Here is a 25,052-nt window from a genome sequence, read left to right on the forward strand (position 1 = left end):
TTCTCTTCTTTGTTCGCACAGCTTCTGCAGTTCAGCTTTGTATTTGGACCCACCTCTGCGTGTAGGTCGCCTGAGGGCGTCTGTTCTTCACTCAGACAGGACGGGGTTAAAGGAGCAGCTGCTTCGGGGGCTCTGGCTCACTCAGGCCCCGGGGGGAGAGAGGGGTACGGAATGCAGGGTGAGCCTGCGGCGGCAGAGGCCTGCATGACGTTGCACCAGCCTGAGGTGCACCGTGCGTTCTCCCGGAGAAGTTGTCCCCGGATTACGGAACCCTGGCAGTGGCAGGCTGCACAGGCTCCCGGGAGGGGAGGTGTGGAGAGTGCTTGCCCACAGGCTTCTTGGTGGTGACAGCAGCAGCCTTAGCGTCTCATGCCCATCTCTGGGGTCCGCGCTGACAGCCGCGGCTCGCACCCATCTCTGGAGCTCCTTTAAGCGGCGCTCTTAATCCCCCCTCCTCGCGCACCAGGAAACAAAGAGGTAAGAAAAAGTCTCTTGCCTCTTCGGCAGCTGCAGACTTTTTCCCGCACTCCCTCCCAGCTAGCTGTGGTGCACTATCCCCCTTCAGGCTGTGTTCATGCCGCCAACCCCAGTCCTCTCCCTGGGATCCGACCGAAGCCCGAGCCTCAGCTCCCAGCCCCGCCCGCCCCGGCGGGTGAGCAGACAAGCCTCTCAGGTTGGTGAGTGCTGCTCGGCGCCGAGCCTCCATACGGGAATCTCTCTGCTTTGCCCTCCGCACCCCTGTTGCTGCGCTCTCCTCCGTGGCTCCGAAGTTCCCCCCTCTGCCACCCGCAGTATCCACCCACGAAGGGGCTTCCTAGTGTGTGGAAACCTTTCCTCCTTCACAGCTCCTTCCCACTGGTGCGGGTCCCGTCCCTATTCTTTTATCTATGTTTTTTCTTTTTTCTTTTGCCCTACCCAGGTACGTGGGGAGTTTCTTGCCTTTTGGGAGGTCTGACGTCTTCTGCCAGCGTTCAGTAGGTGTTCTGCAGGAGCTGTTCCACATGTAGATGTATTTCTGATGTATTTGTGGGGAGGAAGGTGATCTCTGCGTCTTACTCTTCCGCCATCTTGAAGCTCCTCCAAGAGCACTTTTAACGTGGAAAACTACTGAGAATTCCACGTCTCCTTTTTCTATAATATGAATATACAGATTCCCAAAGACACCTAGAAAATACATCAGAAGAAAAACAGGTACCCCTATATTTTACTATACTATGTAGTACAGAATAATAATAATTATTATAACATAGAATATGCTAGTATATTATATATACAAGTATATAATATATACTTTATTATAGTAAAGCATTATATGTTAATACTATACTATTATTTAATATTTTATTTTTATATAGTAAATACATATTACTATATATTTACTGTATATTCTTTTGGAATACATAGTAAGATGCTCTTCTCAATAGAGGGTAGAAAATGTGGAAGAAAATGCAAAATCAATTGTGACAACCTGTTCATGAGTAATCAGTTTTCAAGTAATGTGGAATTCAGGGGGAAATAAAGAAGTGCTCTGTGTGTGTGTGTGTGTATGTGTGTGTAAATAAGGACAAGGAGAAGAAAGGAGATAGAAGAAAGAGGAGAGCAAATTCTGAAGGCTTCCAATTGCTAAGGATCAATCCATGTGCCTCCTAAAACCCTCCATGGTGACTGCTTAGGTGAGAGCAGAGAATATTTTCTTTTTATCTTTCAGTCACTGCCTTTGTAGGTATAAGAATAAGAATAAGAATATTGATCACTGGTTTCTCAGTCAAAATGTTATTTGTTGTTGGAATTCGTTTCCCTGTCGCTTGATTTTTATGTCACTCTTCTCAAGCCCTCAATCTTCTTCAGACATGGTCAATGTACTGGCAGGTCCCAGGTAGACATGATGGTTGGGACATTCTTGGAAGACACCCAGCCTGTCCATGGGGATAACCTGCTAGGATTCACACCTAAATTCTCAACCCCCTTCTGCTTGCTACTCTTGATATAAAAGAATACTCTTGACAAGAGTGGGAATTAGTATACTGTGCTTCCCTCCCCTGAATTGCACCCTGATAATATCACATAGGAAAGAGAGGAGGGTTAAAATACACAAATCAATTCTAAACATGTGAAAAATCTCGAGGTCATAGGAAGCATTGTTAACTATAAGAGGAGCAAATGGCAAACCAGGGTGAGGCAAACCCCGGTGCCATCCACATACAAAAAATAAAAATATGAATTAAGAGTAAAAACTCAATAGAAAGGATAAATAGCAACATGTATCCATCCAACAGGGATTGCTGACCTAGAATATAGAGTTTGGGGATGTCCCCACAAGAGCACAGAAAGAAATTGAGAGATGAAAAAGAAAAAAAATAAAGAGTTGGAGGATACAAAGAATAGAATTAGCAGTTTTAACTTTTTATATGATTCCTTAAAGGTAAGAAAACTCATAAATGGAGGAGAAAATGTATTTTAAGAAATGAGGGCTGAGAATTCATAAGAGTTAGTGGATAACGAAAGACCTCAATTTGAAAGGGATTATAGAGTGCCAAGTAGTTAGATTAAAAAAACCCTATATATAGACAACTTGTGGTGAATGACAAGAATTAAAAAATGGCAAAAATAAAATATGCTAAAACTCTCTAGATAAAAAAAATCATGAACATTAAGTTTTTCAATAGCAAAACAAGGAAGGATAATGGGGTAATATTTTCAAACTATTGGAAAAAAAGAACATCAAACTTAAAATTTTTAATAAGCTAGAAATTATTTAAATATACATAAACAAATAAAACTATTTTCAGTGTTCATAAGGTTTGCCCCACATAACCCTCTTTGAGATTATTTTTGGAGAAAGTACTTAGATAGTAAGAGAAATCCTAGAGGAGATAGATATAGATAGATAGATAGATAGATAGATAGATAGATAGATGGATAGATAGATATAATATGTAAATGACATTAAGGATGAGTAAATAGTTCAATCAAGTTTATTGTCCAAAGAAGCAAGGTCTCTGTATGGGGGAAGATATAGCTATTAGTAAGTTTAAAATGATATATTAGTGAATATTTATGTTAGGCATAATTAACTGGAGATTAAAAATAAAATATATATAAAGAAGACATAAAGGAAATTAAAACATACAATACTTAACCACTTAACGATAATGTAAATGCATTTTGAAGAGGGAAATTCATATGCATCCAATGTAAAAAGTTGGAAAAACAAACAAAAAAAGAAAGCGAGTGAAGCAAGAGGAGCTGATCATAATCTTAGCTGGATCTAGAGTATAGCATGGGCATGTAACCTCCATGAGGTCACGGCTTTTAGTCTGCTTTATTCACTGCTGTATCAGAGTGCCTGTAACAAAGACTAGCACATTACAGGTACTCAATACATCGTTAATAAATGAATGAATAAACCCCAACAATACAGAGATAATAGTTCCCAAAATGTGTTTTCTTGAAAGGATTCATACGGTACAGATATCTCTGGCAAAAGTGATCTAGGAAAAAAATGAAAGCAAATATACAAATCAACAAAACACAGAATGAAAAAAATATTGTATGTATATATATATATACAAAAAAGATTTGGAAATAATTTAAAAATTATTATAGCAGCTATACACTAATATATTTGAAAACCTAGAAAGAAGAGAGATATTTGTATAAAACTATAAAAAAAGCCAGAATTGAAGCAAGGGGAATAAAAAACCTGAGTAGACCAATAACCATTACAGAAATTGAAACGGTAATTTCAGGCTCTCCTCCAAAGACGCCTCAGTTTCAAATAGCTTCATAGCTGAGTTCTTCCATGCTTTCAAGGGATAGATGGTTCCTATGTTATAAAATGCTTTAAGGAAACTAAAAAAAGAGAGAAAGACACCCAAGTTTTTATGAGACTAGTAAAATATTGATTTTGAAATTGGATAAGTAGAATACAAAATAAGGCATTTATAGATCCGTTTTTTGTTTTACCATATAAAGAACTAATCATACAACTATTTTAATAGGTACAAAAAATCATTTACTAAATTTCAATGTCTATTTTTGACATAGACTCAGAAAATCACCTGTAGAATGAAACTTCCCTAGCTTAATAAATAAAGGCCTTAGAGTTAAAACCTACAACTTCTTATTCAATGGAAAAACTTGAGTCACATTCCTTCAAGTTTATGAATAAAATAATGAGGTTTTTTAATAACCACTCTTGTTTAACATAGATTTCCTTACTTATGCTGTGAGAAAAAAATAGAAATAAGAAATGCAAAGATTAGAAGAGCACAAATACAATTTATGATTTAGGTAAGATGATCTGTGTAGGAAATCCAACATACTCCTAAAATAAAATATTAGATTTACCTGAGTAATCTGTTAGATTACCAGATACAAGATAAATTTATAAAGATCAATTGTGTTCCCTTTTAACCAATAATATTTATCTAGAAAAGAGTATACAATACATAACATTCAAATAACAATAAAAACCTTATATAAAGTATCCAGGAAATAATCTGACAAGAATGTAAAATACTTTTAAAAAGAAAAACTTAAATTATGTGAATTGACCTAAAAGAAAATCTAAGACAAGTAGAAAGATTGATATATGCTATTAGATGATTGAAATTCATTTTTTTTTTTTTTTTAAATTTTATAGCTACTTTATTTATTTATTTATTTATTTTTGGCTGTGTTGGGTCTTCGGTTCATGCGAGGGCTTTCTCTAGTTACGGCAAGTGGGGGCCACTCTTCATCGCGGTGCAGGGACCGCTCTTCATCGCGGTGCGCGGGCCTTTCACTATCGCAGCCCCTCCCGTTGCGGGGCACAGGCTCCAGACGCGCAGGCTCAGTAGTTGTGGCTCACGGGCCCAGCTGCTCCGTGGCATGTGGGATCTTCCCAGACCAGGGCACGAACCTGTGTCCCCTGCATTAGCAGGCAGATTCTCAACCACTGCGCCACCAGGGAAGCCCGAAATTCATTTTTAAAGGGGCAGTTTCCAAATTTCATCAATTGATTTAATATAATCCTAAAAAATTCAACTTAATATTTTGACAAAATTGAAACATTTATTCCAAAATTTAAAAGAAAGATGAAAGTGCTATGTAGAGTATATTAAAAAGAAGAGCAGCAAGAGAGAATTCTTTCTGGAAAGTTATGTTGCAAAGCCATAGTTAAAAAAAAAAAAAAGGAAAAGAAAATATATATGAGCAGTGTGATAAAATAGAGAAAGCTAGGAAAAAGAATTTAAAATAAGTCCCATTTATATATCACAATTTGGTTTAAATCATTGAGGAACAAAGACTGGCTCAATTTATAGAAAATAAAAAGAAACCTTGATCCCTATCTTACACCATATAAAAGAGCTCCCACCCTGTCCCACAGGTGGATTAAGCACTTAAATATGAAGAAAAATCTATAAAGCTCTTAGATAAAAAGTAGGAGACATATTTGTCCCTAAGGGTGATGAAGCACTTCTTAAACAAGATGACAATAGCAAAACATAAGAAGAAAAACTGGTAATTATGAATACTTAAAAATAAAGGATATCTGCTTAAGGAAACCACTGATAAAGTTGATGATGATAGATAATAGACTGGGAAAATTATTCACAGTATCACAAGCCAATATAGGATTAATATTGAATAGAAAAGAAACTCCTGCAAGTCAAGGAGAAAAGATAAGAAAAAAGAACTGATTTTAAAAAGTAGTTAAAAGATATGAATAAAGAATTATTAGAAAAGAAAATCAATAAATCACTATTATTAATAGTAGTATTAAAATCCTTCCTGCTATTATTAAGACTTTTAGCCTGGAGAAGCAAAATGCCTCAAGGGAATGTAGCATAGTAGCTTTGAGAATGGAATAGAGTTCTAGATTGATGGGATAGCACTGTCCCCAGAGCTGTGCAGACTTTTCTGGAGCTTCTGTGCATTTGAAGTCTCATACACCTCTTCAGAGAGCTAGAACTGAATAATAGGAAAATGACAGATAATGCTTAATAACCAAGAAGATAGTCCTGATGGCCATCTGTGAGCATTTTCTGGGCTTTTCAGAAAAGGTCGGTTTAGAATTGGGAAAGGTTCTTAAGAAACATGTTTAGAGGCATTGCGATAATCTGTGGGTGAACAACCAAATGAATGTCATTTGGTGCTGTTATAAACCAACCTTTTTAAACATCAGGTTCAGCCTGGAAAATCTGAGATCTACTAGTGCTAGATGTAGATACTAGACACTTAATGCTGATTCTCTAAAGGGAAATAGAGCATGGTCTCCATCCTCTCAGGATTGGAAACCTTTCCTGCCTCTCTAAAAGAAATTATTATTATTCTTTTAAGTTAGCTAAAATCACAATGGTGAGCTAACAGCTTGATCATCAATAGCTATAAATATTGTTTGATGGTGATAACAATAATGAGCCTCAGGCAAATTTAAAAAAAAAAGACTTGAAGCTTGGGGCTGGCAAAAGGGTAAATGAAATTTCTAACTTAAGAATTAAATTAATTAAATTAAATTATTATTTTTTGTACTTGTGTTTGTAAATATTTATTCTCTTTTACCATGGCTAATTTTCAGAATCCTGCTATTCCAGAGTTGACAAGGACCTTAAATTACCCCGTCCTCATTCACTACTGATGCTTTTAGGTATTTAAACAGATTATATTTTATAGTATAAAATATAACGCATCCAAATTCCAGCTGTTTATTTTTACAGACGTTTACAAGCTGATCTTAAAATTCATATAGAAATGCAAGGGACCTAGAAGAGTCAAAACAATCTTGAAAAAGATCAAAGTTTAAGGACTCACGCTTTCCAATTTCAAAACTTAGTTCAGTACTGGCATACATACAGATAGATGTATAGTTCAATGGAATAAAATTGAGAGTTCAGAAATAAATCCATGCATATTTGTTTGATTGATTTTTGACAGAGGTACTAAGACAATTCAATAGGGGGGAAGAATAGTGTTTTCAACAAATGGTGTGGAACAACTAGATACCCACATGAAAAAGAATAAAGTTGAACACACACTTCACACCATATACACAAAATTAACTCAAAATGGATCATCCATAGACCTAAATATAAGGCCAAAGACTATAAGACTCACAGAAGAAACCTAAAAGTAAGACTTTGTAACCTTGGGTTGGACATGGCACCCAAAGCACAAATGAAGAAAAAAAAAATTGAAGTAAATAAATATTTGTTCTGTAAATGATACCATCAAGAAAGTGAAAAGACAATTCACAGAATAGGAGAAAAATATTTGCAAATCATATTTCCAGTAAGGGACTTTTATCCAGAATATATAAAGTACTCTTATAATTTAATAATGAAATGACAACCCAATTAAAAAAATGGCAAAATATTTTTCCAAGACATTGGAACCATTGCACATTGTTGGTAGAAATGCAGCCACTTTGCAAAAGAGTGTGGTAGTATTTCAAAAAGTTAAACATAACTTTACCATATGACTAGTGATTCCACTTCTAAAATACACCAAATAAAAAGAAAAACATATAGCAACACAATACTTGTATATGAATGTTCACAGCAGCATTATTTATACCAGTCAAAAAATTAAAATGACGCAGATGTCCATCAACTGATGAATGGATATACAGAACGTGGTTTATTCATACAATGGAATATTTATTCAGCAATAAGGAGAAATGAAGTATAAATACATGCTACAACATGGATGAACCTTGAAAACATTATGCTAAGTGAAAGAGGCCAGTCACACATGTGGTATATTGTATGATTTTATTTATATGAGATGTCCAGAAAAGACAAATTCATGGAGCCAGATGGTAAATTAGTGATTGCTTAGAGCTGAGGATTGTAGTGGGGGATAGGTGACTGCTAGTGAGTATGAGGTCTTGTTTTGGAGTGATGAAGATGTTCTAAAACTAGATTTTAGCAATGGCTTCACAACTCTATGATTATCCTATAAACCTATGTATGGTATATTTTAAATGAATTTTATGGTATGTGAATTATATCTCAATAAAACTTTTAAAAAATGTAACTCATCCTTTTAGCCTGCTTATATCTTTTGGGGACCTGATTTGGTCATTTAATATATTTTCTATCCCTCTCAGTTAAGTGCAGATTGCAAATGTGATATGTATGTCATCTAAATCATCATCCTAGTCATTGACAAATAATGTAAACCAGACTAGAGACATTAGTATCCTTCCACTAGGCTGGTATTAATCACTGCTTCTTGCCCATGTTCATTCCATAAGGTAAATCATTCATTCACTTATTTATGAGCACCTATTATAAGGCAGACATTATATTAAATGATGAGTGCAAAAGGATGTTAAGTGCCTGCTCCCTGCCCTTTAAGAGAAAACAGCCTATAATGTGAGCCAAACAAACAAGAGATAAGTTCTAGAAGAGTCGTATCTGTTAGGATTTTTGGGTGTAATCAATAGAAATCAACTCTAGTTAATTTTTTTTTTTTTTTCCACACACACACACTGTATTTTATTTTTACAAGAGATAAATAGACTGACACCAAGCATTGTACATGGATGACCACAACAAAAGCAACAATGATTGCAATTACCAAACATGAAACACAGTTATACTATGTCATAATATTGACATTCAGTCCAGTAATCCTCCACTGTAACAGCTCCTTTACTTTGCAGTGAAAATTGATTTGTATATTCTTTTCCTCTGAGTCCTTGTGGGATTTTTTTTTTTTTAATTCAGACAGAAAGTCACAAAAATTATACTCATCCTCATCAGTTCACTCAGTCCCATGTAATTAATTTCTTTTTTTTTCATCTTGATCTTTTGTTAGCACTTTTATGAGTTCATCAGTTTTTCATTAGAGTTCTGAAAATGCTTATTCATTCAGTTCAGCAGTACAGTCAGTTACCAGAAACCTGTACTTGTCAGAGTCTTTTCCATGAATTTCTTGAAGATGAAACCCTTTTATAGGAACATATTTGCAAAATCATCAGAGTACACCCAGAACTGTCTGTAAATGACAAAAGACTTAAAAATGACCATGGTTAAAGATTTGATGAAAGTTCATAATAATGCAGTTGACAAGAAAAGTAGTTATTTCTGAGATATACATTTTAAAGTAATAACTAGGATTATTACTTATAACATTATACCAGAACATATAAGATTTTTAGACGTTTCCTGTAATGTCTGAAACATTTATATTAACATATTTCCATACATATTTCCATACAAATACAAATATAAGATTTTTAGAAATTTCATGTAATGTCTGAAACATTTATATTAACATATTTCCATACATATTTCCATACAAATACAAATATAAGATTTTTAGAAATTTCATGTAATGTCTGAAACATTTATATTAACATATTTCCATACATATTTCCATACAAATACAAATATAAGATTTTTAGAAATTTCATGTAATGTCTGAAACATTTATATTAACATATTTCCATACATATTTCCATACAAATACAAATATAAGATTTTTAGAAATTTCATGTAATGTCTGAAACATTTATATTAACATATTTCCATACATATTTCCATACAAATACAAATATAAGATTTTTAGAAATTTCATGTAATGTCTGAAACATTTATATTAACATATTTCCATACATATTTCCATACAAATACAAATATAAGATTTTTAGAAATTTCATGTAATGTCTGAAACATTTATATTAACATATTTCCATACAAATAACCCAATGATAGTTTAGTATTAGTTGTTTTGTTTGTTTTTTTATACTGCAGGTTCTTATTAGGCATCAGTTTTATACACATCAGTGTATACATGTCAATCCCAATCGCCCAATTCAGCACACCACCATCCCCACCTCATCGCAGTTTTCCCCCCTTGGTGTCCATATGTCCATTCTCTACATCTGTGTCTCAACTTCTGCCCTGCAATCTGGCTCATCTGTACCATTTTTCTAGGTTCCACATACATGCATTAATATACGATATTTGTTTTTCTCTTTCTGACTTACTTCACTCTGTATGACAGTCTCTAGATCCATCCACTTCTCAACAAATGGCTCAATTTCGTTCCTTTTTATGGCTGAGTAATATTCCATTGTATATATGTACCACATCTTCTTTAGCCATTCGTCTGTTGATGGGCATTTAGGTTGCTTCCATGACCTGGCTATTGTAAATAGTGCTGCAATGAACATTCGGGTGCACGTGTCTTTTTGAATTACGGTTTTCTCTGGGTATATGCCCAGTAGTGGGATTGCTGGGTCATATGGTAATTCTATTTTTAGTTTTTTAAGGAACCTCCATATTGTTCTCCATAGTGGCTGTATCAATTTACATTCCCACCAACAGTGCAAGAGGGTTCCCTTTTCTCCACACCCTCTCCAGCATTTGTTGTTTGTAGATTTTCTGATGATGCCCATTCTAACAGGAGTGAGGTGATACCTCATTGTAGTTTTGATTTGCATTTCTCTAATAATTAGTGATGTTGAGCATCTTTTCATGTGCTTCGTGGCCGTCTGTATGTCTTCTTTGGAGAAATGTCTATTTAGGTCTTCTGCCCATTTTTGGATTGGGGTGTTTGTTTCTTTGATATTGAGCTGAATGAGCTGTTTATATATTTTGGAGATTAATCCTTTGTCCGTTGATTCATTTGCAAATATTTTCTCCCATTCTGAGGGTTGTCTTTTCGTCTTGTTTATGGTTTCCTTTGCTGTGCAAAAGCTTTGAAGTTTCATTAGGTCCCACTTGTTTATTTCTGTTTTTATTTCCATTACTCTAGGAGGTGGATCGAAAAAGATCTTGCTGTGATTTATGTCAAAGAGTGTTCTTCCTATGTTTTCCTCTAAGAGTTTTATAGTGTCCAGTCTTACATTTAGGTCTCTAATCCATTTTGAGTTTATTTTTGTGTATGGTGTTAGGGAGTATTCTAATTTCATTCTTTTACATGTGGCTGTCCAGTTTTCCCAGCACCACTTATTGAAGAGACTGTCTTTTCTCCATTGTATATCTTTGCCTCCTTTGTCATAGATTAGTTGACCATAGGTGCGTGGGTTAATCTCTGGGCTTTCTATCTTGTTCCATTGATCTATGTTTCTGTTTTTGTGCCAGTACCATATTGTCTTGATTACTGTAGCTTTGTAGTATAGTCTGAAGTCAGGGAGTCTGATTCCTCCAGCTCCATTTTTTTGCCTCAAGACTGCTTTGGCTATTCGGGGTCTTTTGTGTCTCCATACAAATTTTAAGATGATTTGTTCTAGCTCCGTAAAAAATGCCATTGGTAATTTGATAGGGATTGCATTGAATCTGTAGATTGCTTTGGGTAGTATACTCATTTTCACAATGTTGATTCTTCCAATCCAAGAACATGGTATATCTCTCCATCTGTTGGTATCATCTTTAATTTCTTTCATCAGTGTCTTATAGTTTTCTGCATACAGGTCTTTTGTCTCCCTAGGTAGGTTTATTCCTAGATATTTTATTCTTTTTGTTGCAATGGTAAATGGGAGTGTTTCCATAATTTCTCTTTCAGATTTTTCATCATTAGTGTATAGGAATGCAAGAGATTTCTGTGCATTAATTTTGTAACCTGCAACTTTACCATATTCATTAATTAGCTCTAGCAGTTTTCTGGTGGCAGTTTTAGGATTCTCTATGTATAGTATCATGTCATCCGCAAACAGTGACAGTTTTACTTCTTCTTTTCCAATTTGTATTCCTTTTATTTCTTTTTCTTCTCTGATTGCCGTGGCTAGGACTTCCAGAACTATGTTGAATAATAGTGGTGAGAGTGGACATCCTTGTCTCGTTCCTGATCTTAGAGGAAATGCTTTCAGTTTTTCACCATTGAGAATGATGTTTGCTGTGGGTTTGTCATATATGGCCTTTATTATGTTGAGGTAGGTTCCCTCTATGCCCACTTTCTGGAGAGTTTTTATCAGAAATGGGTGTTGAATTTTGTCAAAAGCTTTTTCTGCATCTATTGAGATGATCATATGGTTTTTCTTCTTCAATTTGTTAATATGGTGTATCACATTGATTGATTTGCGTATATTGAAGAATCCTTGCATCCCTGGGATAAATCCCACTTGATCGTGGTGTATGATCCTTTTAATGTGTTGTTGGATTCTGTTTGCTAGTATTTTGTTGAGGACTTTTGCATCTATATTCATCAGTGATATTGGTCTGTAATTTTCTTTTTTTGTAGTGTCTTTGTCTGGTTTTGGTATCAGGGTGATGGTGGCCTCATAGAATGAGTTTGGGAGAGTTCCTTCCTCTGCAATTTTTTGGAAGAGTTTGAGAAGGATGGGTGTTAGCTCTTCTCTAAATGTTTGATAGAATTCACCTGTGAAGCCATCTGGTCCTGGACTTTTGTTTGTTGGAAGATTTTTAATCACAGTTTCAATTTCATTACTTGTGATTGGTCTGTTGATATTTTCTGTTTCTTCCTGATTCAGTCTTGGAAGGTTATACCTTTCTAAGAATTTGTCCATTTCTTCCAGGTTGTCCATTTTATTGGCATAAAGTTGCTTGTAGTAGTCTCTTAGGATGTTTTGTATTTCTGCGGTGTCTGTTGTAACTTCTCCTTTTTCATTTCTGATTTTATTGATTTGAGTCCTCTCCCTCTTTTTCTTGATGAGTCTGGCTAATGGCTTATCAATTTTGTTTATCTTCTCAAAGAACCAACTTTTAGTTTTATTGATCTTTGCTATTGTTTTCTTTGTTTCTATTTCATTTATTTCTGCTCTGATCTTTATGATTTCTTTCCTTCTGCTAACTTTGGGTTTTGTTTGTTCTTCTTTCTCTAGTTTCTTTAGGTGTAAGGTTAGATTGTTTACTTGAGATTTTTCTTGTTTCTTTAGGTAGGCTTGTATAGCTATAAACTTCCCTCTTAGAACCGCTTTTGCTGCATCCCATAGGTTTTGGGTCGTCGTGTTTTCATTGTCATTTGTCTCTAGGTATTTTTTTATTTCCTGTTTGATTTCTTCAGTGATCTCTTGGTTATTTAGTAACGTATTGTTTAGCCTCCATGTGTTTGTCTTTTTTACGTTTTTTTCCTTGTAATTCATTTCTAATCTCATAGCGTTGTGGTCAGAAAAGATGCTTGATATGATTTCAATTTTCTTAAATTTACTGAGGCTTGATTTGTGACCCAAGATGTGATCTATACTGGAGAATGTTCCGTGTGCACTTGAGAAGAACGTGTAATCTGCCGTTTTTGGATGGAATGTCCTATATATATCAATTAAATCTATCTGGTCTATTGTGTCATTTAAAGCTTCTGTTTCCTTATTTATTTTCATTTTGGATGATCTGTCCATTGGCGTAAGTGAGGTGTTAAAGTCCCCCACTATTATTGTGTTACTGTCGATTTCCTCTTTTATAGCTGTTAGCAGTTGCCTTATGTATTGAGGTGCTCCTATGTTGGGTGCATATATATTTATAATTGTTATATCTTCTTCTTGGATTGATCCCTGGATCATTATGTAGTGTCCTTCCTTGTCTCTTGTAACATTCTTTATTTTAAAGTCTATTTTATCTGATATGAGTATAGCTACTCCAGCTTTCTTTTGATTTCCATTTGCATGGAATATCTTTTTCCATCCCCTCACTTTCAGTCTGTATGTGTCCCTAGGTCTGAAGTGGGTCTCTTGTAGACAGCATATATATGGGTCTTGTTTTTGTATCCATTCAGCCAGTCTATGTCTTTTGGTTGGGGCATTTAATCCATTCACGTTTAAGGTAATTATCGATATGTATGTTCCTATGACCATTTTCTTAATTGTTTTGGGTTTGTTTTTGTAGGTCCTTTTCTTCTCTTGTGTTTCCCACTTAGAGAAGTTCCTTTAGCATTTGTTGTAGAGCTGGTTTGGTGGTGCTGAATTCTCTTAGCTTTTGCTTGTCTGTAAAGCTTTTGATTTCTCCATCAAATCTAAATGAGATCCTTGCTGGGTAGAGTAATCTTGGTTGTAGGTTCTTCCCTTTCATCACTTTAAGTATATCATGCCACTCCCTTCTGGCTTGCAGAGTTTCTGCTGAGAAATCAGCTGTTAACCTTATGGGGGTTCCCTTGTATGTTATTTGTCGTTTTTCCCTTGCTGCTTTCAGTAATTTTTCTTTGTCTTTAATTTTTGCCACTTTGATTACTATGTGTCTCGGCGTGTTTCTCCTTGGGTTTATTCTGTATGGGACTCTCTGCGCTTCCTGGACTTGGGTGGCTATTTCCTTTCCCATGTTAGGGAAGTTTTCGACTATAATCTCTTCAAATATTTTCTCTGGTCCTTTCTCTCTCTCTTCTCCTTCTGGGTCCCCTATAATGCGAATGTTGTTGCGTTTAATGTTGTCCCAGAGGTCTCTTAGGCTGTCTTCATTTCTTTTCATTCTTTTTTCTTTAGTCTGTTCCGCAGCAGTGAATTCCACCATTCTGTCTTCCAGGTCACTTATCCGTTCTTCTGCCTCAGTTATTCTGCTATTGATTCCTTCTAGTGTAGTTTTCATTTCAGTTATTGTATTGGTCATCTCTGTTTTTTGTTCTTTAATTCTTCTAGGTCTTTGTTAATCATTTCTTGCATCTTCTCAATCTTTGCCTCCATTCTTATTCCGAGGTCCTGGATCATCTTCACTATCATTATTCTGAATTCTTTTTCTGGAAGGTTGCCTATCTCCACTTCATTTAGTTGTTTTTCTGGGGTTTTTTCTTGTTCCTTCATCTGGTACATAGCCCTCTGCCTTTTCATCTTCTCTGTCTTTCTGTAACTGTGGTTTTTGGTCCACAGGCTGCAGGATTGTAGTTTTTCTTACTTCTGTTGTCTGCCCTCTGGTGGTTGAGGCTAAGAGGGTTGATGGGAGGCTCTGGTGGTGGGTAGAGCTGACTGTTGCTGTGGCGGTCAGAGCTCAGTAAAACCTTAATCCACTTGACTGTTGATGGGTGGGGCTGGGTTCCCTCCCTGTTGGTTGTTTTGCCTGAGGCAACCCAACACTGGAGCCTACCCGTGCTCTTTGGTGGGATTAATGGCAGACTCTGGGAGGGCTCACGCCAAGGAGAACTTCCCAGGACCTCTGCTGCCAGTGTCCTTATCCCCACAGTGAAACAGAGCCACCACTTGTCTCTGCAGGAGACCCCCCAACACCAGCAGGTATGTCTGGTTCAGTCTCCCCCAGGGTCACTGCTCCTTCCCCTGGGTCCCGATGCACACATTACTTTGTGTGTGCCCTCCAAGAGTGGGGTCTCTGTTTCCCCCAGTCCTGTCACAGTCCTGCAATCAATTCCCACTAGACTTCAAAGTCTGATTCTCTAGGAATTCCTCCTCCCGTTGCCGGACCCCCAGGTTGGGAGCCTGACATGGGGCTCAGAACCTTCACTCCAGTGGGTGGACTTCTGTGGTATAAGTGTTCGCCAGTCTGTGAGTCACCCACCCAGCAGTTATGGGATTTGATTTTACTCTGATTGCGCCCCTCCTACCGTCTCACTGTGGCTTCTCCTCTGTCCTTGGACGTGGGGTATCCTCCTTGGTGAAGTCCAGGGTCTTCCTGTCAATGATTGTCCAGCAGCCAGTTGTGATTCTGGTGCTCTCGCAAGAGGGAGTGAGAGCACGTCCTTCTACTCCGCCATCTTGGTTAATCTTTCAACTCTAGTTAATTTAATTAAAAAATTATTTGAAGGCTATGGAGTTGCTCACAGTACTAAATGGAAATCTGAGTAACTAAGGCTTCCAAATGGATAGGAGCCAGAGGGACTCCATGATAAAAGTCAGGGACCAATCAGTGGTTTTGTCCGGTTAATCAGCACTAACGATTCTCCATCCTTAAGTTCTCCACGCAAGATCTCAAGTTTCCAAGAGAGTAAGCTCAATTGGCCTAGCTTTATCTCAACTCCCCAGTTGGCTAAGGGAAAGCAGGGCATTCTGGATGGCAAACCACCCAAGAATTCACATCACAGGGAAAAGAAAATTAGAAAAAGAGGGCATGGATTCTGAGCAGACAAAAAAAACAAAAACAAAAACAAAAACACAGTAATGACCACTAAAATAGCTCTATATCAGGAGAATGTAGAAGCACACAGTGTTAGCATTGGAATAGCCCTGAAGGATTTAGGAAGTCTTCTGTTGGAAGTGGTGCTTTAACGGAAATATGAAAACAAATTATCTGTGTGAAGTATGGAGCAGGGAGCTACGGTAGGAAATCAAGAGGCATTTTTACACAAATGGAGTAATATATGCCAAGCCATACAGGTTTTAAAAATCATGAGTCATTGAAGGAACAGAAAATTACTTTTCAACTGGGGATATTAGTATGGCTAAGGAAGTGGGCACCAATAAAACTATGAAAGTTTTTCATAGTCTTACTGGGATGGAGTTTGACCTTTATTTTGGAATTCAGGAGAATCAACTGAGGATCCCCAAGCAGGTAAGTGATATGATTAGATCTGCAGTTTAAAATTCTGGCTATTGTGTGTAGAGTGGTTTGTGAGCTGGAAGAAGAAGGCAGACTGGTGAGGAGGTTACTTCAAGGCTACAGTTGAAATTTGTAAAGAAGATGGTTCAGAGGGTGGTAATAAGGATGCAAAAAGGGGCTGTGCTCAAGAGTTGTACAGAATAAAGAAGCCTAGGGCTGGATGAGTAACTGGATACTGGATACAGATTTGGGAGGGACTTGTGGGGAGAGAGGAAGGAGTCAAGAATGTCACCTTGATTTCAGGTCTAGGGGAGTACTTGAATTTCTCAAGAAGACTTTTCACTGTTATGTTTACTAGAGTAGCTTTTCAGGATCCCTAGTTTGTGACCGTCCTATCTTTTAAATGACAATATAGAAACTGCAAGTCCCTCACATATATATTTGACACTCATGTTCTAGGAATCCCTATTCTGATTCTATTTGTTTCAGACCCTCTGAAGTTCTTAGAGGTTAAAGCCTAGACTGTCTTGTTTCTTCTGGCACAATGCTCTGTTGCAGAGGCTTTGCTGTCTTAGTACCTGAGGTAAATCTAAAAGATGCTGTGGTTTTGTCGTTCATGCAGCCCTGAAACATTTTTTTTCAAAGGCAAGATAGAACACTCTCAGTGCAATGCCAACAAGGCTTATTACTTTGGATAGTGCAGCGTGCCCGGCTGCGCTGGCAGTGTGGTATAACTTTGGGTCGCTGCCAACCGGATGAAATTCGAACTGGCCACACAGAACTGAAGGGTTCTCTCTTGCAGTACAAATCCACTGATCCAGGAGTGCAATTTTAACTTTCTAATCAATTCAACCAAATGACCTTTCATCAAATGGAATCACCAGGTTAGAAAGGACGCCAAGAGGTCATTTAGTCTAACCCACTTGCATCCAGGCAAGACTTAACATGAGTCCATGGAAGAAGGTAAATGCTTAGGTTTTTCATAAAACATCTGCTGGAGCAGTCCCCGAGGTGTCACTGTTGTGAGTCTTGTGAAGTCAGGAAGGCTTTCTAAGGATGACACACAGTTTTCCCCTGTTGCAAGCCACTTTCCTCTTGTTCTGGACTCATTAGAAGTAAGGGAATCTGCTTCTTGTCACTCACACACTTCTTCATATACTTGAGAACTATTATTAATTCCTTATTCAGCCTTCTTTTCTCTAGGCTAAGTAAACTCCTTTAGCCTTTCCTCAGAGGGAATATTAGTCAAATCTTTCATCATTTTAGTTGCTGTCTTCTGGACCGCCTCCAAATTTTCCATAGCGCATTTTATCTGGAAGAGCTGAAATGGAATGCAGTTGGGTAAAATTTTCATTAATTCAGATCCTGCCAATTTGAAATTTGTGATAATTCAGACAGGGATTTGTGTAACCAACACTTCCTTGATTGTGCAAGTTCAAGGCAAACAAGATCAAGCGGAGGAGGAGGAACTGTGGAAAATACTCGGAATTCTCATGGGAGCTGATTTTTTTCCAAGTGTATCAGTGTGCACTTTCCCACAGAGCCACTTGCAGGCCAAGTGTTACCTGGACATTTTGACGAGTTCCCTAAAGACATCCACTGAGCTGCAGAGCAAGGCTAGATTGAATTGTTGTCCCTGTGACTGTATGTTCTCTCTCCTGTGAGTGTGCTTATTGGGCTAAAAGCCTTGAATTTATCAGTCTGATACTGTTCCAAAATTCTAGGCTATAAATCACCATATTTTCTGTAAGTATTCTAAAATAACACAATTATATTTCAATTTGGTGTTGGGCTTTTAACCAACTCAGTGCAGCTATTCTTTCATGAATCTCTATGATAATTCTTTTTCTGTGTGCAAAGATTGCACTAATTCAAATTTAATTTTGAAATATGTTCACCTTGCAAGTCCAAGTTATTCACCCATTTATTCATTGAATGAATATCTATTTCATGGCTACTTTGTGCCCAGGCATAAATGTGTTAGCTATTTTCAAAGAAAAGTTAAGTAGCCCTTGTACTCAAGGCCTCTTTCCTGGGAGTGAATGTTATAATATAGGTGTCAAGAGAGTCACTGAGAGGAAGAGGAGGAGCACACAGTGGTCCCTTGAGAGGCCGTGGAAAAATTCATGACAAAGGGGGGGTTCTGGAGAGGTGACCTTATCTCTAAGGAGGAGCAGGAATTTTCCAGATGGACAAGGTAGAGGAAAGAGCTTGTACAATATCACAGAAGTCTAAATTCTTCATTATATGGAAACAGTTTAATTAGATTTCACTTATGGATGTTACAGTGACTGAGTATTTTTGCTATGAAAATTCTGAAAAGGCTGTCTTGCTTCCCTTAGTGTATACATCTTAATGGTTTTGAAGAAAGAAAAGAATCCATGAGTGATTCCAGAACATATGCAGAGATTGACTATCTTAAATGAAAAAATATAGACCAAAGTATCTGTGTTAATTGGTGATGATGGATGGATTGAAGGATGCAGCTTAGATGTCCAGCAACAACGAGTTTCCTAAGATTGCAGAATTTAACCCTCTGTATTAAGTAGGGCTAGAAAACCCTAGGTCTCACAAAATAGAGACAGGCCCTTTTCTCTGGGTTTATTGGAAAGAGATCAGGTTTCGCTCTATATAGGGAGAGCCACAGAGAACCCAGAAGCAGCTGATCCATAATGGGCCCAGCTCTTTATCCCAGATTCATCTGTCAGGCAACTTAGAGGAACTAAGAGTCCAGAAGTGTTTCTCTAGTAAATTCCTCTAAAAGAAATCATGAGGACTGTGGAAAAAAGATTCCAGTTAAACATAATCTGCCCCATTGTCCATAGTTTGGTTCTGAGTTTCTATAATACAAAACCAACACAACTCCCTAATCTAATCAAGTGCATTGTAGCTCTCTGCTCATATGAGAATCAGGGGAGAGAGCTTTAGGAATACTACAAGACTGGGGACCAAATCGGTAAAATTTGGATCCTAATTCTGTCCCTTATTAAATTAATGTCCTTGAACAAGTGACCCAACCTCTCTGTGTAAAATGTGGATATAACAGTACCTATCTCATAGGATTGTTGTAAGGCTGAAATGAATCAATATATGTAACATTTTATTTATTTAAATTTTTATTGCATATGATTGATTTACAATATAGTGTTAGTTTCTGCTTTACAGCAAAGTGAATAAATTATACATATATCTACTCTTCTTTAGATTCTTTTCCCATATAGATCATTACAGAGTATTGAGTAGAGTTCCCTGTGCTATGTAGTAGGTCCTCATTAGTTATCTATTTTATATATTGTAGTGTGTACCTGTCAATCCCAATCTCCCAATTTATGACTCCCCATCTTTCCCCTCTGGTAACCATAAGTTTGTTTGTTTTTTTTTTTACATCTGTGACTATATTTTTGTTTTGTAAATAAGTTCATTTGTGCCATTTTTTAAGATTCCACATATATGCGATATCATATATTTATCTTTCTCTGCCTGACTTACTTCACTCAGTATGACAAACTCTAGGTCCATCCATGTTGCTGCAAATGGCATTATTTCATTCTTTTTTATGGCTGAGTAATATTCCATTGTATATATGTATGTAACATTGTTAAATGAGGATTGGCACATAGCAGGTGCTAGACAAGTGTTTACTCATATTAAGTGTGTTTCTAATATCTAAAGGCTAAATGACTTATGGAAGGTTCTATTCATTCTTTCATCAATTCAAAATTAAGAAGCAACATATACCATGTACTATTGTGCAAAAGATTAGACCAATGCTTCTCAAAACTTTGTGAGCAATTGGTCACCTAGGGATTTTGTTTGAAAGCAGATCCCATTCAATGAGTCTGGGGTGGAGCACCAAGATTCTTTAGTTCTTAAAGTTCCCAGATGAAGCCAATATTGCTGAAGGGTGGACCATATTTTGTATAGAATGGGCATAGACACTTGTACTACAGATCTATAAATCCATTTGGGTGGGTCTAAAGAAACAGGCTTAAGTGCTGCTTCCAGGTACTGACATGTGGGTTTGGCTACAATGGCATATTTCTTCATTTCTCTAAGTGCTTTCTCAATTCCAACCTGTGTAATGCATTTGTGTCTTTCCGCTTGTGATTTACAACTTATAATCTTCTGATCACTTTCTCTCTTAAGTCCTTATTTAAGAATAGAGCCAGAAAACATCTTTGGATCAATTTGCAACCCTGACAAAATCTGGTGTTTAGGGACAGGTTAAATCAATAAAGATTTCCTTTTGCACTGGTTTTCAGACTTTAGCATGCATTGGAATCAACCAAAAGATTTCTTTAATCATAGATCACAGGATCCCACCCCAGGAAGTTCTGACTCAGTAGCTCTGGGATGAGGGTGAAGAATTAATATTTCTAACAAGGCTGGTGTGGCTGGTTTGAAAACCACACATTGAAAGCCTTGGCTTATACTGACAAGGTCTGGGTGTCTGTGAAGAGGAACTGACACTATTCAGAAAAGAATGGCCAATCATATCATACCATCAAGTTCAGAAATAGCACAAACGCAGTGCACATGTAACCAAAGGTTAAGGGAGTATAGAGGAGGATAAATTCTATTTCTTCAAAACCTACAGCAGCTAAAACCAGCTCACAGCATCTAAAGCCCTTATTTAGTGTCAACGGGGAAGACTGCATGAAATTGAGGGAAGCAATCATGTGTAAAGGCCAAACCTGGTCTCTCTGTATTTCAAATGATACAAGTAATAATGAGGACCAGAGAATTTGCGAATTTTCCATTGGAAAGTGTCATTAGGGGATCCTGGTGTAGGTATCACTATGTTTCAAATATCAACATCATCTCCACCTCCTTTGTAGAGGTCAACATTCCTGTGACTGGATTTTGAAGCCTCTATACTGCTTTGGTTGCATTTATAATTTTATGTTACCTGCTTACACGTCCCTAGACTTGGAGCTCATGGAGGCAGTGATCATCCTTTTAGCTCTGTTTTCAGAGTTTATCACAGTGCACACACATATTTTTAACATAGAGTACACACTTGTCTTCAAAAATTTTGATAAAAGTTGCTCTGCATCTAATACATCTTTGTTTCTGTTACAAAGTCAAGTGTTAAATATGTACAGTAAATACTTAGATTGAGAGCAGATAGCTGTTGGCATTTTGCCATGCAAGTACAGAACATTATATTTACATGAAAACAGCATTTCTCCCCTGCACAGTTATTTCAGTAGCATGATGAATTCATGTATAAGGAAAACTTAAAATTCATTTTAAAAAATTTCTTAGTAAAATCTCAAATGTTCATTAACAGAAGGGTGATGTTTAAAATGGGGTATATTTACATGATGAAATATTATACAGCAATAAAAATGAATGAAAGATAACTACAGTCAATCTTCATTATTCTCTGATTCAATAGTTGCAAGTTCCCAACTTGCTAAAATTTGTATGTGTAGTCCCAAAACAAATACTTATGGCACTTTGGGGTCACTTATGGACATATGGGGTGAGAAGTTTGAGTTGCCCGATGCACACGATACTCTGCCTTCTTGTTTCAGCTCTCATGCTGTAAACATATATCCTTTTCACAGTCTGCTCAGTGTCATACTTTTCTCACTTTTGTGCATTTTGTTGATGATTTTACTGTTTGAATGGCCTCCACGTGCAGTTGCTAAAATGCTTGCAAGTGGCCCTAAGTGCAAGAAGGCTGTGGTATGACTTATAGAGAAAATGCGTGTGTTATATAAACTTTGTCCAGGCATGAGCTATAGTCCTGTTGGCTGTATGAGGTGAATATTAATATGTTAAATAAGCTCTCTTTAAACAAAAATACACAAGAAACAAGATTAGGTATTAATCACTTAACAAAAATGTTGTGACCAGAGGCTCATAGGAACCTAACCCTGCATTTCCGCTAGGAGCAATCTTTCACTATTGGCTAATTCAATATTCACAGTGACTTTACAGAACACGACTACTGCAAATAATGAGAATCAACTGTATGTGCAACTAGAAAAATAAATCTCGATAATATAATTCTGAGTGAAAAAAATGACATCTTGGAAGACTACATGGTGCCCTTCTCAAAAAATTCAAAAACAAATAAAACTAAACAATACTTTGCTTAAGAATAATTTAAATAAAACAAGGAAATACAAAATTTCAGGTAATCATTGCCTTGTGGAAGCACAGGGATAGGGTTAGGTAGAAGGAAATTGGTAGATGTAAGGAATTAGGTGATGGGTTCATCATGAGTGCTAGTTATCTTCTTATTACCTAGCTAAGATAATTAAATAAATAAATGGAGGAGGTCATGCTTGAAGAACAGCAATGTGTTATAAACCAAGGATTACAATTGAATCAATTTTTTGCCCTGTCCGTTAAAACGTGTCTGCACGTTTTTCATACCCCAAAATATATATGATGAATAAATGAATAAGCAGATATATTTTTCCCCACCCGGTAAGTAATTTACCCCCTAAATCCAGGCTTTCTGTGTGAGACTCTGAAAGAGGGATCCCCATAAAAATTGGAGGGCACTCTGCCACAGAAAGAAATGATGAGTTCTCACACTTTGAGACTAGCACCTGGATTTCTCGTGCCATTCCTGAGAGTTCAGACACTTCATCTATGGATGGATCACTAATGGAAAGGTGTTTCATAGAGCACAGCAGAACCCAGATTCCACTGTGGAATTCAGATGTATCCCTGACCCAAGCAGTCAAAACTCAAATGTGAAAAGGAGTGGAATGATTGTTCAAACTGAGATAGCAAGCACAGACGAGAAAAGACTAGATCTAGCTTGATTTCAAGCTGTAGATGAGAATAAAAACCAGCTTTAAAACCCAGAATTCTGTGGAAGTTGGTGATAGAGAAATGCCTGTTGTATTGAGAAAGGTGTGGAAAGTGTAAAAGTTGTTAAGTAAGAGGTTACTGCCAGTTTGCCACGATGGCTAAACGTCAAAAAATCTGATGGGAAGCTAGTGTGGTTGGATTTGGGGAAGGGCACGTACTGTAACACAACAAAGGATATCCTCTTAAATGAGAAATCAAGGTGTGTCCTCACTGGAGGCTTGCATTTGATATACGAACACTATATTCCAGCAGCCAGTTCCCTTGTAGCAGTGGATAATTTGGGGTGATTTGTATAATGCACCTTGCTGTAGCATGCAAATGACAGCACCTCCTCCCCTGGCTGGTCTGCCATGAAGTCGGACTGATAGAACGGAAACAAATGCCTGATATTCACATGGCATTTAATCGCACCTTTGGTTTGATTTACTAATGCTATTGTCTTTCCATTTTATGTTAAGAAATTATTAGCAAGTAACTCAGCCTGAATACCAGAATATGTTGGATCAATTTAAGAGACAATATAGGGCTTCCCTGATGGCGCATTGGTTAAGAATCCTCCTGCCAATGCAGGGGACACGGGTTCGAGCCCTGGTCCGGGAAGACGCCACATGCCACAGATCAACTTAGCCCGTGAGCCACAACTACTGAGGCTGCGCTCTGGAGCCCGCAAGCCGCAACTACTGAAGCCCGCGTGCCTAGAGCCCGTGCTCCACAACAAGAGGAGCCACCACAATGAGAAGCCAGTGCACCGCAACAAAGAGTAGCCCCTACACTCTGCAACTAGAGAAAGCCTGTACGCAGCAACGAAGACCCAATGCAGCCAAAAATAAATAAATAAAATAAAGTTATAAAAAATAGACAATATAGATCACTGGGATTTCTTTTGTCAAACGGAACCTTTAGACTTGCATATTAAAAATGTATATATTTCTGTTTCAAGTGTGTAAGCAATGCATTGCTCGCTTTTATGCAAAAGGCCACCAAGAAGGCAAGAGGAGAGAAAGAGGAGAGACACGGATGGCAGGGAGGGGATAATAACTGTTGTTGCCCATGCAGCTTATATTTGACCATGGATGTCTTGTTTTGTGGAAGGGACGTGCATTGTCCTTTTTTCCCTAAAAGGCGGCTTGGCATATTCTCAATGCTGTCATCTATGAACTCAGAGAAAGTCTACCCTCTACTCTTTATACGAGCATACTATAACTAAAATATATTCCAGCTATATCTAACTACTCATATGGCCACTTTTGATGAATACACTTCTTGAAAATCAAACTCAAGACACATTCTTTTTCCCTTTGTCATCGTAGGATGTAATTTCCACCCGTGCTTGTTTTTCTGTGTCATGTCAGTTCTGTTTTTTGGTGTCCCACTGTTTTGCTATACAGTGCATGGACAGAAGAGCTAAGTAACTGTCAGTGTGACTGCAGTTTTACCTTTGGGGCCCTCTTGCTATACCCACACACAGGTGACTAACCCAGGAATGGTGACATTCCTTGCATGTGAGGGATTGGCCATGTGACTCTATCAACTGGCAGTACAGCAGGCAGCTGAGTCACACCGGTTAACCTTACAGCTTGGCAGTGTGAGTCGGAGAGGGGCAGGTGAAACAGGACCCTAGGCACTCTATCCCCAAAGAGTATGGCTCCGGACTGTGACTGAACAAACAAATCTAAAGAGAAAGTGTGGACCAGGGAAAGAAGGCGCTCTCTGGACTCTCATTCTAGCCCTGCCTAACCTTGGGTTAGGCACGTAAGACCTTTAGGCATTCATTTTCTCATGTTTAAAATTGTGTTCCTTTTCCACCTTCCACATACATATATTGCGAAGACCAATAATAATAGTAACAAGTAC

At 37.4% G+C, this 25,052-nt stretch overlaps 1 long non-coding RNA gene across 1 annotated transcript; it reads left to right on the plus strand.

Annotated features, from left to right (window-relative positions):
* Positions 1-925: 925 nt before the first annotated feature.
* Positions 926-24,001, plus strand: LOC103000771 (uncharacterized). Its single transcript, XR_451470.2, has 4 exons — positions 926-1,191; positions 1,564-1,673; positions 16,347-16,373; positions 23,657-24,001. It is a non-coding gene; the product is annotated as an uncharacterized LOC103000771 (long non-coding RNA).
* Positions 24,002-25,052: the final 1,051 nt, after the last annotated feature.

Source organism: Balaenoptera acutorostrata, chromosome 5 (genome assembly GCF_949987535.1).
Source record: "Balaenoptera acutorostrata chromosome 5, mBalAcu1.1, whole genome shotgun sequence".
Classification (NCBI taxonomy): domain Eukaryota; kingdom Metazoa; phylum Chordata; class Mammalia; order Artiodactyla; family Balaenopteridae; genus Balaenoptera; species Balaenoptera acutorostrata.